Genomic DNA, 11,882 nt, shown 5'->3' with positions numbered 1-11,882 from the left:
GTTTTTCCTAAGTCAAACTAATTTGTTTAATAAGGAGATTTAACTATTATATCTACATCCTAAGAAGGATTAATTCAAAAAGATAGATATCTTAATGCTCGATAATCTATTAAAATTCTCAAGTGTTAATTGACCCTTTTGCCTTATGCAATATTTATCTTTTCAAAACCCAAGGGACTCTTTTCCCATCATTGAGGAGATACTTTAGAATTTAAAAAGAGTTCAAATTTGCAACTTAATTTTTTCATATTTAAAACTCCAATAAGGTATTCATTAATATGGGTTAGACCATTTTCGTTTAAATTTTCCTTTAATATATTAATAATCTAATTCCTAAAACTAGAGATGATATTTTAAACACATTTCCATTAATTTTAATAAGGTTAGATTATAAATAGGTCTCATTAATCCTTTTTAAATAGATATCAATCAATAAAACCATTTTTCATTAAATAGACCTCAATAAATAAATCAATTTCTCACTAAATTCAATTAATTTTCAACTATTAAAATTTATAATTATAAACTAATCCTAAATGATTTTTTTAATCACCAAGTGCATAATTAAATTTCAAAGAACTATAAGCTTATTAATTTTAATCATTCAAAATAACTTTCAATATTCTAAAACATTTTTAATTTTAAATTAAAATAAAAATAAATTTGAACTACTTATTTTAATGATACAAATAAATTTCAGTTACTTAAACAACTTAGAATATAAATAAGTTTTTCATAAAATTTAATTACAAACTCTGAAGTATAATTCAATTTTAATAAAACAATTCCTAACTCAAAATATATATATGTTTATTTAATCTTAAATAAATAAACTAAATTTAAAAATTAAAAAATAAACTTAAATCTACAAACAAATTTAGAACATAAATTTAATATGATTTTAAATAAATTTAATATGATTTTAAATAAATTTGATATATATGTTTATATAACATATATTTGAAAGGAATTTTACTAATTTATTAATCAAGGCAAGATTTACTTGTTATTTTTAGTTTTTTTATTTCATACACACACAGAAAACAATATTTCTTTTTTTCCAAAAATCCAAAGAGATAATATGTTTCTAAAAAGTACAGAGATGAACTTTTGTTTTCTATAATGTAGAGAGATGAATGTTTTCCTAAAATCCACAGACATGAATATTTTCCTAGAATCCATAGCAAATGGGTATTTATCTAGCTTACACAGAGATGAATATATTTCTATTTTTATTTTCTTTATTCTGATTTTATATTACTTTGGCAATAGATTTATTTTTGTTCAAGTTATTCTAATATATATATTCCATTTCTATTTTTATTTTCTTTATTCTGATTTTATATTACTTTGGCAATAGATTTATTTTTGTTCAAGTTATTCTAATATATATATTCCATTCTTAAAAAAATCTGAATTTTTATAAGATAAAGAAAGTTGATTGAGGAAAAGATAACAGATTAAACAATATTCGAATTTGTATATGCATATTTTGAAAGAAATCTATTAACCAATTTATTTCCTACATGCAGAATAAAAGAGAAGATTTTTTTTTCTTTTTTGGATAGAAAAGCAATTTATTACATGTATTTTATTAAATCAATTAACAAAAACTGAAAAAGATTTCCTTGAAAAAATCTGAAATGGATAAAGAGATTTTTTTTTTTTTAAATAAAATTAAAATATAAACTTTCTTATGTGCAAAATTTTGAAAGAGATGAGAAAAAGATTTTCTTTGGAAAGAAAAAACAAGCAATGAATGTGCAAGAGGGGAACCTGGATTTGAATGAAGAACCTTGTTACCTCCTTCAATTCCTCCTTGAAGCTTGGTTCTCCAAAATCCTGCAACAAATCTACAAAATTTCTCCTACAACTAACATGGTATTGAAAATAAATTCATAAGAATTTCAAGACTACTTTATCATCCAAAAAACAATGAATTCCCCCCTAATTTTTCAAAAATTTAGAACTCAATATATAGAAAAGAGAGTCATTTTCCCACTACAAAAGAAATTAATTGATTTCCATAATCTTTTCCCAAAATAATTTCATGCAAAAATTGAATTTGAAATTCTCTTCTAGAACCTTCTCATTTCCTCCTACAACATGTGCTAAATAGCATTTCGAGAAAATAAACAATTTTTAAATTAATTTCATGCAAAAATGATTGTTGTCATGGTGGGGGTTACATTTGACTATGCATTCAAAATTCAAATTTGAATTCTCCCCCAAAAATGCATTTTGTAACTCTTTTGTCATAAAAATGCCATGAATAGAATTATTCTTGTCATAGAATAATTTTGTAACTCCCATGTCATATATTTGCTAAATATAATATTTATTCTTTAATATTTTAAATTTTAAATTTCTTTTCTAGAATCTTCTTATTTCTCCTACACCATGTGCTCAATTAGGATATTGAAAAAATAAGCAATTTTCAAATAAATTATGACCTCATGTGTGTGTCACCACTTAAATTCCTTTTTATTTAAAAACTTTAACCTCATTTCAATTTATCTTTTCTTTCTAACATTACTCATAAAATTAATATTATAATAGTAGTAGTAGTAGTAATAATAATAATAATAATAATAATAATAATAATATTATTATTATTATTAATAATAGCAAGTCATATCAAGGTCCAAAAAAGGGTCATATGTTGACTCAAATAATAAGCCTATACTATGAGATCAAATAAGTTTTGGTCAAAACATTTTTTTGAGTTGACTATCAATAAATAAGTTTAAGTGGAGACTTACCTTTTTGTTTGCTCCATATTGGACACCTATCTAAAAATACATAAATCAAACAATAAATACACAAGATGCACTTAGCATACATAAGAGAACAGAAGCATCATTCCTTACTAGTTTATAATTTCAAAGATTTGAGTTCACTTTCAATCATATTATGCATCACGAACAATTACTTATCCTTTGAGCACACCATGGACAAAAACATTGCCAGGGTGCTCTTTTACCCAACTACAAAACATCATGCTTTCCTAAAATTCTTCCTAACAAGAAGAATACTCGACCTTACACAAGGACATGATAAAATGTAGTGCAAAATGACATATCTACATTTTGCAATGCTAATGTTATAATATCATGATATGGAAGAGTGTAGAACATAATGATTCAAATAATACGCATATATAAAAAGATCAAATATAGTTTTTCCAAAACATCTTTTTGAGTTGACCATCGATAGACAATTTTAAGTAGATACTGACCCTTCTCTTTGCTCCATAAATCAAACAATAAATACACAAGTTGCACTAAGCATACATACGCAAACAAAAGCATCATTCCTTACTAAGCTATCATTTCAAAGATTTGAGTTCTTTCTCAATCATTAATGCATGATGAACTAATATCCTATGTTATTGGGTTGAATCATATGGGCAAGTAAATGCACAATCTTTGTATATATATTATGATATTTTGCAAGAATATGAAAAATATCGTAATCACAATTATTTTATCTACATGCATGCAAGCATAACATTAGATGGTTTTAAAGGGTAACCATCAATATGTTATAAAATAATACATAACCAATTAAGTATTTGATATTCATTTTCCTACCAAGTTCACCCAAGATTACAAATCATGAGAACCTTTGTTTCATAGCAATATCACTTATACTATCCTCAAATCATGAACAATAAAAATAAGTTTTGTATTTCCAAATGATAAAGAATCTAGAAAATCAAATTGATCAACTTGGAGACTATATCCATCACTTGCTTAGTTATACTAAGAATGACAAGTCTCCTTAGGAATTGCTAGTTTTGTTATGGACAAGAACAACATTCACAAGTTAGTGAGATAATTTAGAATCTTATAGTCAAAGGACTCAAGGTTATATATTAATCAACAACAACCAAAAAAATATTTAAGCAATAGAAAATGCTTTTCTTACAGTAAAAGGCTTTGGGTCTATTGATAAATCAACTAAATATTTAAACAAAATATTCACTTGGCACGTGAGATGAAAAGATATTGAAAGCAAGTTTGAGTAAGAAATTGTGATGTGAAAATACCTTTTGCCTAATACAAACTAGATGTCAACTAAAGAAGTCAAGAATCAATAAGTAGAGTTTCTAGAGAAGCCATTGAAGATCATCATACTTAATGGTCTTGGCATTTAAAATCAAAATTGGATCTCCTAAAAATGGTGTTGAAGAACTTAAGTATGTCAAAGATGGAAATATTAATTTTATATTAAAGACTTTGTTAAAAAATTAAATTTCAACCATTTGATGGTAATGTTCATCTGCTTGATTCAGAAGGTATCATAATAGAGTTCTCAAAGTATATCAAGGTGAATCTCATTGAATCTTCTAAATAATCTCCCCAGGCCTTTAAACAAATACCACGACTACAAGAAACATGCCCCCACACATGCCTAACAGCCTATAGAAGCTACTATTTGCAATTTCCTTTCATAATATAAAAATAGGTAATTAGGCTTCAATTAAAACCACTAATAATAGATTAATATAAAGTCTAAATGAGTAAAGTACCTCACAATCAATAATATATTGAATTATATTATTTTTGGGCATTGTGATTACTTATATAGAAAATAGAATAATATGCATTTGATTCAAATCTCCTCACACAAATAAATATATTTGAATTCCATCCAACAAAATGTGTAGATAGGTAATAAGTGTGGCAAAATATTTTCAATCCAATCAAATATGAGAGGAGAGGAAATTTGACCATACAAGACACTTGATTTGGTAGACAAGAGGTCTCTAAAATATAATAGATTTGGATACTAAGGTATATAAATATTCATGAAAGCGTACCACAATATATAAATATATCAGTAAATGGTCCTAGAATTTATGTAAATCTTGAATGATATCCTTCATCCAAACTAAGAGGGGGCATGAAAAATTCAAGCAATGAATTTGACATGAATAAACTTTACCATTATTTAAGTTGGTTTTGATGATAGATAGCCATGCAAGGTGGATAATAGATGTGATAAAAACACAAGCTAAGATTAACACGAGTTTTATTTACACCTCTAAAAAGTCTTTCAAAAGCCGATGTGTTATTTATGCAATTAAAGATGAGGTAAAGAATTATTTAGCTCATTTAAAAAGATAAAGATTTGACCTATGCATTTTCTCATCAAGCAAGTTGAAAATATACTTGGGGTTCGATTCCTAACATGACAACTTAAGATCTCAATATATAAGATCTGGGTTATGACAAAAAAAATCTAATAAATGAATAGAATAAGAATAAAACAGATAATTATTTCAAACCTTATTCAAATTTAATTAAAAAAATAATGTGTTATAAGGGAGGGAGTTGTGACATCTATAACAATTTTGATGAAAGATGGATAACCATGCAACATAAATATCAAGATGTTTCACCTTAAATAAATAAACCAATTAACTAATCCAATAACAAACATCTTCTTTTGACATATATCACTCTCAAATTTCTTTGAAGTTTAGGCACTTAGTTTTAAAAAAGCAATCTTAATACAAAAGCGTTAGTGGGTTGCCATTGTTTCTATACCTTCTGTGACCACTACTGCTGTGAATAGATGCCTTATAACTGGATGTTATGGGAAGCACAAGACTACACCTAAATAGGCTCTTACTTGCAGTTCCGGGAATTTCCGAAGCATTCCAATATATATTTTCAGCAAGGCGTGCAATTATATTCAAACTATTTGAAATGTCATATTCACCCAAAAAAGTTTACCAAAGCACAAAGATGGCAAAGAATAGAAAAACAGGGGTTCCCTTTTCCTGGTTGGATCAGTCATAACAGTTGTATTGATGATGTCAGTCTCCATAATACCAACAGAAGGCCATCATGGGAACTTACAGAGGAAAATTTACTATTTCTGGGACTCGGAAGCATGGAGGACCATTGATCGAGCATATGTTGACAAAACATTCAATGGTCAAAGATGGTTTCGCTATAGAGAAGATGCACTTCATCATGAACCCATGAATACACGTGAAGAGACATATGCAGCAGTTCGAAAGATGCTTGCAACTTTAAATGATCCTTTTACACGTTTCTAGGAGCCAGAAAAGTTCAGCAGTTTGCGGTCTGGTACTAAGGGGGCTGTGACAGGAGTCGGTTTGAAAGTGGGATTAAATATGACTGGTGATGAAGCTTCAACTAATCTTATGGTCAAAGCTATCAGATTTAAACAATTCATTCTAATATTCAGTTTTTTTTTTTCATCAAACTTACATACACAATTGAATCCAGAAACAATAAATGAATATTAATCTTATGATCGATTCACCTGTAGCTGGTGGGCCAGCAGATCATGCCTGGAGCTATAAACTCTGCCATTAATGGCACAAGCACCCAGGGCATACAGTTGTGGAGCTAACACCCCATAAAGGAGACTCTGAATCAAGGACAATTTCTCTGACGCGGAAAAGAATTACCCTGAACCCTGTCAGCTGGCGACTATGCAAACTCTCAAGCAACAGAAAAGAAACTTTAAGGATCGGGTACATCAGACTTGCAACTTTCAACCAGAATGCATCTGAATCCAGCAATCGGAGCAATTGGCTTTTTGCTTAACTTTGACTAAGTAAATGTAAATTAAATGTTTATTTGTGCTTAGTGATTAGATTCTGTAAGATGGTTACGAGTGCTTCTTATAATAAACAACAGTTAAAGTTTGAAGGTAATGTCTACAGAGACCAATCTGTCTACATTCATACCTAGTACGACATAATTGGGAATGAATAGCGAAAGGCATGGAGCATCTGTGGCCCACATCAGAGTTGATTACAAGTAAATATAACAAAAAGTTGGAAAAGCTTCATGTAATTGACTCTATTAACGACAGTTGTATTTGTTCATTAAAAATTAAATGTCCAATTGAATGCTACACATTTGATTCTTAAAACACAAACTACACTGTAAGAGTAATCCTCCTAAGAAGAGAGTTCAATACATGCCTTGATACAGAACACTCATTAATGAGAGGAGCCTCTTTGAATGGATCTACTGTACTCAACGAAGAAGTCCATAGCCAAAAGTTCACATGCCTCTCCTGATCTTTAATACCTTAACAAGCACAAAAAACTTTAAAAGCTTATTTCTACTGTCTAATATGAATACTTTTAGAGTTTACAGCTAGTATTACCTTAATGATAGCCTTGTCTCTTTAGGGAAAGTGAACCAGATTTCATAGACAATTCTTTTAGCAGAACATGGAAAAGGCTTTCCTTCCTCCTGATGAGCTTAGATCAAAACAACATTTCATTGGACTAGCTTTTGACTCTTCTGCAATTACCTGAGAAACAGAGAAAAACAGGGGAGACAAAAACAAAAAGAAAATGTTAAGGAAAATTAATGCTCCCGAAACTGTTTCCTAATGTTAAATTGATGGTATATACAAATTAATCACAATTCAACAGACAACACACCGTCAAAAACATAAAACTATAACTGCTGAATTTAATCAATTACCTCTGAGTCTCTGACCCAACTGGGAATCGTTTGTCATCTCGATTGAAGAGAACACCAAATAAATAGTAGCCAGGTGGATGATCTCAAGCCAAGAAGCGGGTGTACAGATTTTAGTTGTAAACAAATATGTCTCCAACAGGGTAAGTACTTCTGTTCAAAGTCTATTTATGTTTGGTGTAGTTATATTATAGAACTCTAAAGAAGAGGGGAGGATTTAATGAGCCTGATTCTGTCAATGTTTTACCTCGTTTAGGGGCCAAAAGGTATGACAGCACACAGGATGTCACAACTTACAGATTAGGTGTAAATTTAAGCCAAATACAATGTGACTGCATAAAAAGGTACTCTTCCAAGAAACGGTCTTCAGGAATAATAACTAGAGGAGATATTCAGAAGCACATGGATGAATGCAGTTTTGTTTGAACAGGGTGCTTTTTCTAACTGTACCCATGCTATCATTACACTATAATGCTTGCCATGTATTATTGTATCGATTTCCTTCTCTTATGCCTAGTTCAAATTGCTTATTTCCTATTTTTATTATAGGTGTTTACTTGGGTTTAACTTTGTTTATCTCAATTCAAAACCCCAACCCCGTTTATTGAGTTTGAAGTGCTCGATACTCAGTTAAAGGCAACTCCAGTAAATGACTACAATGTGCCAATGATGCCTGCTATCAATTAAAACAATTCTTTTTACAGTTTGCTGATACTGATAGCTAGTAAGTTCTATGTTGTAACACCTTGCAATCTCATTGTTCTATTGGAACGGATAAACATCACTCTAAATATAAACTGTGCTAGATGGTTGTACTTGTGTTACATAATTTTAGTCATTGTAGAATAAGAAGTCGTGTAAGCCAAGTTCTGTAAGGTCATTTAAAACCCTAATGTTCCTTAACCAAATACAGATCCCTGCATTATGTTAATCCATTTATTTTTTATTATTAGCTTCGTGAATTTATTCTTCATTCTTCTTATATCTATATATTTTTTCTTATTAAGTTGATTTCTATATGATTGAGTTGTTCTTGCTCTTTAATAGAGACCAGGAAGCACTTTTTAATGATCTCTTATCTATCTCTTGTATTTCTTGCCGAATGAAGAAAATCCCTCTTTGTAAAATCTCATTTCGAGCAATTAATATAGAAAGCTCTTAGCTTGTGAACGTTATCATGTTTTAGTTGCAATTTTATGCAGGTTAAAATATCAGAAGAAAATTTCTAGTTTACCCTGCCAAAAAAAATATAAATCTTGAATTTCAAACTTTCGATGGTGAAGCATTTCTTTGGCATTCCATACAGAAGAAAGGATGATTCTGACCTTTAGTTTTGTATAGGAAAGAGGGAAGTATGAACTAAAATTTTAAGACTATAATCATAGCATAGTTTATTTGACTTAATACATAAATTGGCAGAACAATAACAAAAGGTCATGATGTTTCCCTTCCTTAACATCTGGTGTACTGAAACCATTCCTGAGTACAAGTATGACTAATAACTTAATATTGTTGTTATATCAGAACAACAGCAACAGCCTTGCAATTCAACTGAATCAAAATCATAAGAATGCAGCTTTCTAATATATCTGAGTTCAGTATGATAATCTCAAAATGACTATCTCAAAAACCTCAAAGAAGTAAACATGTAGAACTAACTAATGAATGACCTTCGGTCTGGGGAAACAGGATTTTTACATTCTCACGAGACAATATAGGCCTATATGACTAGGCCTATATTGTGACCAAAATTAGGGATTCTACTACCATTAACAAATTCATGAGACAGCAGGAGCTTATATGATGAAAATTATTACTAATTACAGTACCTATTACAGCCTTTTGGCAAGAACAAAAGAGAACATCAGTAATTTCAAGCAAAGAAATACTTGTCCAATGATATTGTTCCTCTTACTAAAGGTAGTTCTGTTAGTACTCCAATTTTTTACTTAAGGTTTTCATCTTCATTGCATGAGAAATATAAATCTGGTTTGTGTGTAAATTGTAAGGGCATATTTTACTCAATTTATACAATGAAATAATCCTCTAAATTGGGTTTCAGCATACTCTGTTTCCATCCTTCTAATTAAGGCTCAATTTTTGCTTGATTGAAAATAATTCTGTCTGAAGGAACATTTGTTTCATTTTGTGTAAGCTGTTGGCTATGCAATTGGACATGTCCAGCTGTCCAGTCTCGTTTAAATGAACCTGGTGATTGCCGATACCATGTAGATGGCAATCTTCATCAGTAGACTATATACAATTTATAATTTATTTAATTTACTATAATGTTTTGCAGGCTCTCCAAATTAACCCTTTAAAGAACAGAAGAAACTCGGGACTATCAAATTACAGTATAAATAGGCAGAGCTGAAAGTTTTGTGAAGGCGAACAAGTTTGAGACTTCCGAGGGTGGGATTACGGAGGGAAACGATCTTCAGGAATAATAAATTTTCTGGTATAAGATTGAATCTTAGAACATTTATATACTCATAAAAATGAGAGAAACCAAAACCTGGGGTCAATATATTTGAAACTCCACATGTCATCTATCAAAAATTAGATTGGAGTCTGGGAAATAAGAAAGTGTATATACAAGGGATATTTAAGTGTATATACAGGGGATACGGTCTTCAAGAATAATAAATTTTCTGGTGGAAGATAGAATCTTAGAACATTTATATACTCATAAAAATGAGAGAAACCAAAAACTGGTTTCAATATATTTGAAACTCTACGTGTCATCTATCAAAAATGGGATTGGGTTCAATATATTTGAAACTCTACGTGTCATCTATCAAAAATGGGATTGGGGTCTGGGAAATAAGAAAGTGTATATACAAGGGATATTTAATTGTTTATATAGGGGATATTTCTTGTTATTTAATAAGTGACAAAGGTATAAAGGTGAGAAGGGTACTACTCTAAATGACGGAGGTGTTAGATTGGAGAAGCACATGGATGAATGCAGATGTGTTTGAAGTTTTTGAACAGGGTATTTTTCATTAAATGTTTTGCTATTGCACAACATTCAGATAGGGCTACACCCCGCTGTAAATGTTTATTGTTTATGATTTGGGTTGTGGTTTTATTTAGAAGCCTATGAATGAATGCAGCTGTACTTTGGAGTTTGGACCTCTGTGTGCATTTGATCTGTTGATATTGCAAAAAGTTTAAATAGGACTGCAACATATTGGACATGTATATATACTAGAATTGTGATAGCGGTTCTGTAATAGAATTCGGAAATTCCACAAATTCAAATAAGGAGGAATCTGAAACCAGTAATTTTAAGAAAGAGGTTGCAGTTAAAGGACCGAATAGAAAAGTATGGCTCAGATATATAGCTGGCTATGCTTACTACAGAAATACATGGGATTTTTGGGTTTGGAGTGGTGATTTTTTATGGAGTTAGTCAAGGACTTGGAGGGGCGTTCTATTACTTAATTTCATCTTACTATTGGAAAGATGTGTAAAAGATCCAAATATCTGTGTATCAAGGGTTTCGGGTTTTCTCAGAGATAATCTCCCAGTTGCAGGATTTCATAGTCATTAAGAAACATTAACATCTCAAATTGATAAACAAAATCTGCAAGCATTATTGCATCATTTCCTTGTGATTTGAAACTCTGTTGGGGTACAGAAAAACATAAACATCTAAATACCTTGGAGACAGTTGCAATCATCTATCATCTCTTCTGACAAGAACCAGCAAAACATCAATGAGCTTGAACCCCCTTAATCAATCGATCGCCCCACTCCACACGACTTCAGAAATCAATTCTATCTACAACTATAAAAATGACATGTAAGAAAGACTTAACAATTAACTATCTAACAGATATAGTAAAATTAATTTATTGTTATTGTAACTATCTAATATTTTCCCAATTCTGAATCTTACCATTTTGGCACTCGGAAAACTTGAAGCATTGGCATTGATGCAGAATGTAACAACAGATATGGTAAAATTCATACCAGAAAGTGGAGTAACAAATACGAACAGACCGTCCTCGAAAAAAACAGATGCCTAACAAAGAATTTATGAAGGCTGAAGTCGTTGCCAGATAACCGTTGGAGAGGATCAACGGTCAGATGGACCTAACCGTTGACGATGGACGGCCAGAATTTGAATTTACAGGAATGGGATGGGCTCCGTCGGTCGTGTGCGGATTTGAATTTAAAAAACGCAAGGTATTGAAAATTTGAATTTAAATAACTTAAACGCAAGGTATTGAAAATTTGAATTTAAATAACTTAAACGCAAGGTATAAATTTGAATTTAAATAACTTAAACGCAAGGTATAAATTTGAATTTAAATAACTTAAACGCAAGGTATAATTTTGAATTTGAGTCTATATGAAGGTGCACCATATTTTAGTATTTCATTCTTGTAT

The 11,882-nt window shown here is 30.4% G+C and overlaps 1 long non-coding RNA gene across 2 annotated transcripts; it reads right to left on the bottom strand.

Annotated features, from left to right (window-relative positions):
* Window positions 1-6,668: 6,668 nt before the first annotated feature.
* Window positions 6,669-11,510, bottom strand: LOC131857070 (uncharacterized). 2 transcript variants are annotated; one of them, XR_009358492.1, is made up of 4 exons: window positions 11,389-11,510; window positions 11,150-11,271; window positions 7,162-7,311; window positions 6,669-7,082 (listed from the first exon to the last, which is right to left on the bottom strand). It is a non-coding gene; the product is annotated as an uncharacterized LOC131857070 (long non-coding RNA). The 2 variants fall into 2 exon arrangements; XR_009358491.1 differs by having other exon boundaries at window positions 11,150-11,277; window positions 11,389-11,508.
* Window positions 11,511-11,882: the final 372 nt, after the last annotated feature.

Source organism: Cryptomeria japonica, chromosome 7 (genome assembly GCF_030272615.1).
Source record: "Cryptomeria japonica chromosome 7, Sugi_1.0, whole genome shotgun sequence".
NCBI lineage: Eukaryota > Viridiplantae > Streptophyta > Pinopsida > Cupressales > Cupressaceae > Cryptomeria > Cryptomeria japonica.
This window is presented reverse-complemented; position numbering and strand designations above follow the sequence as displayed.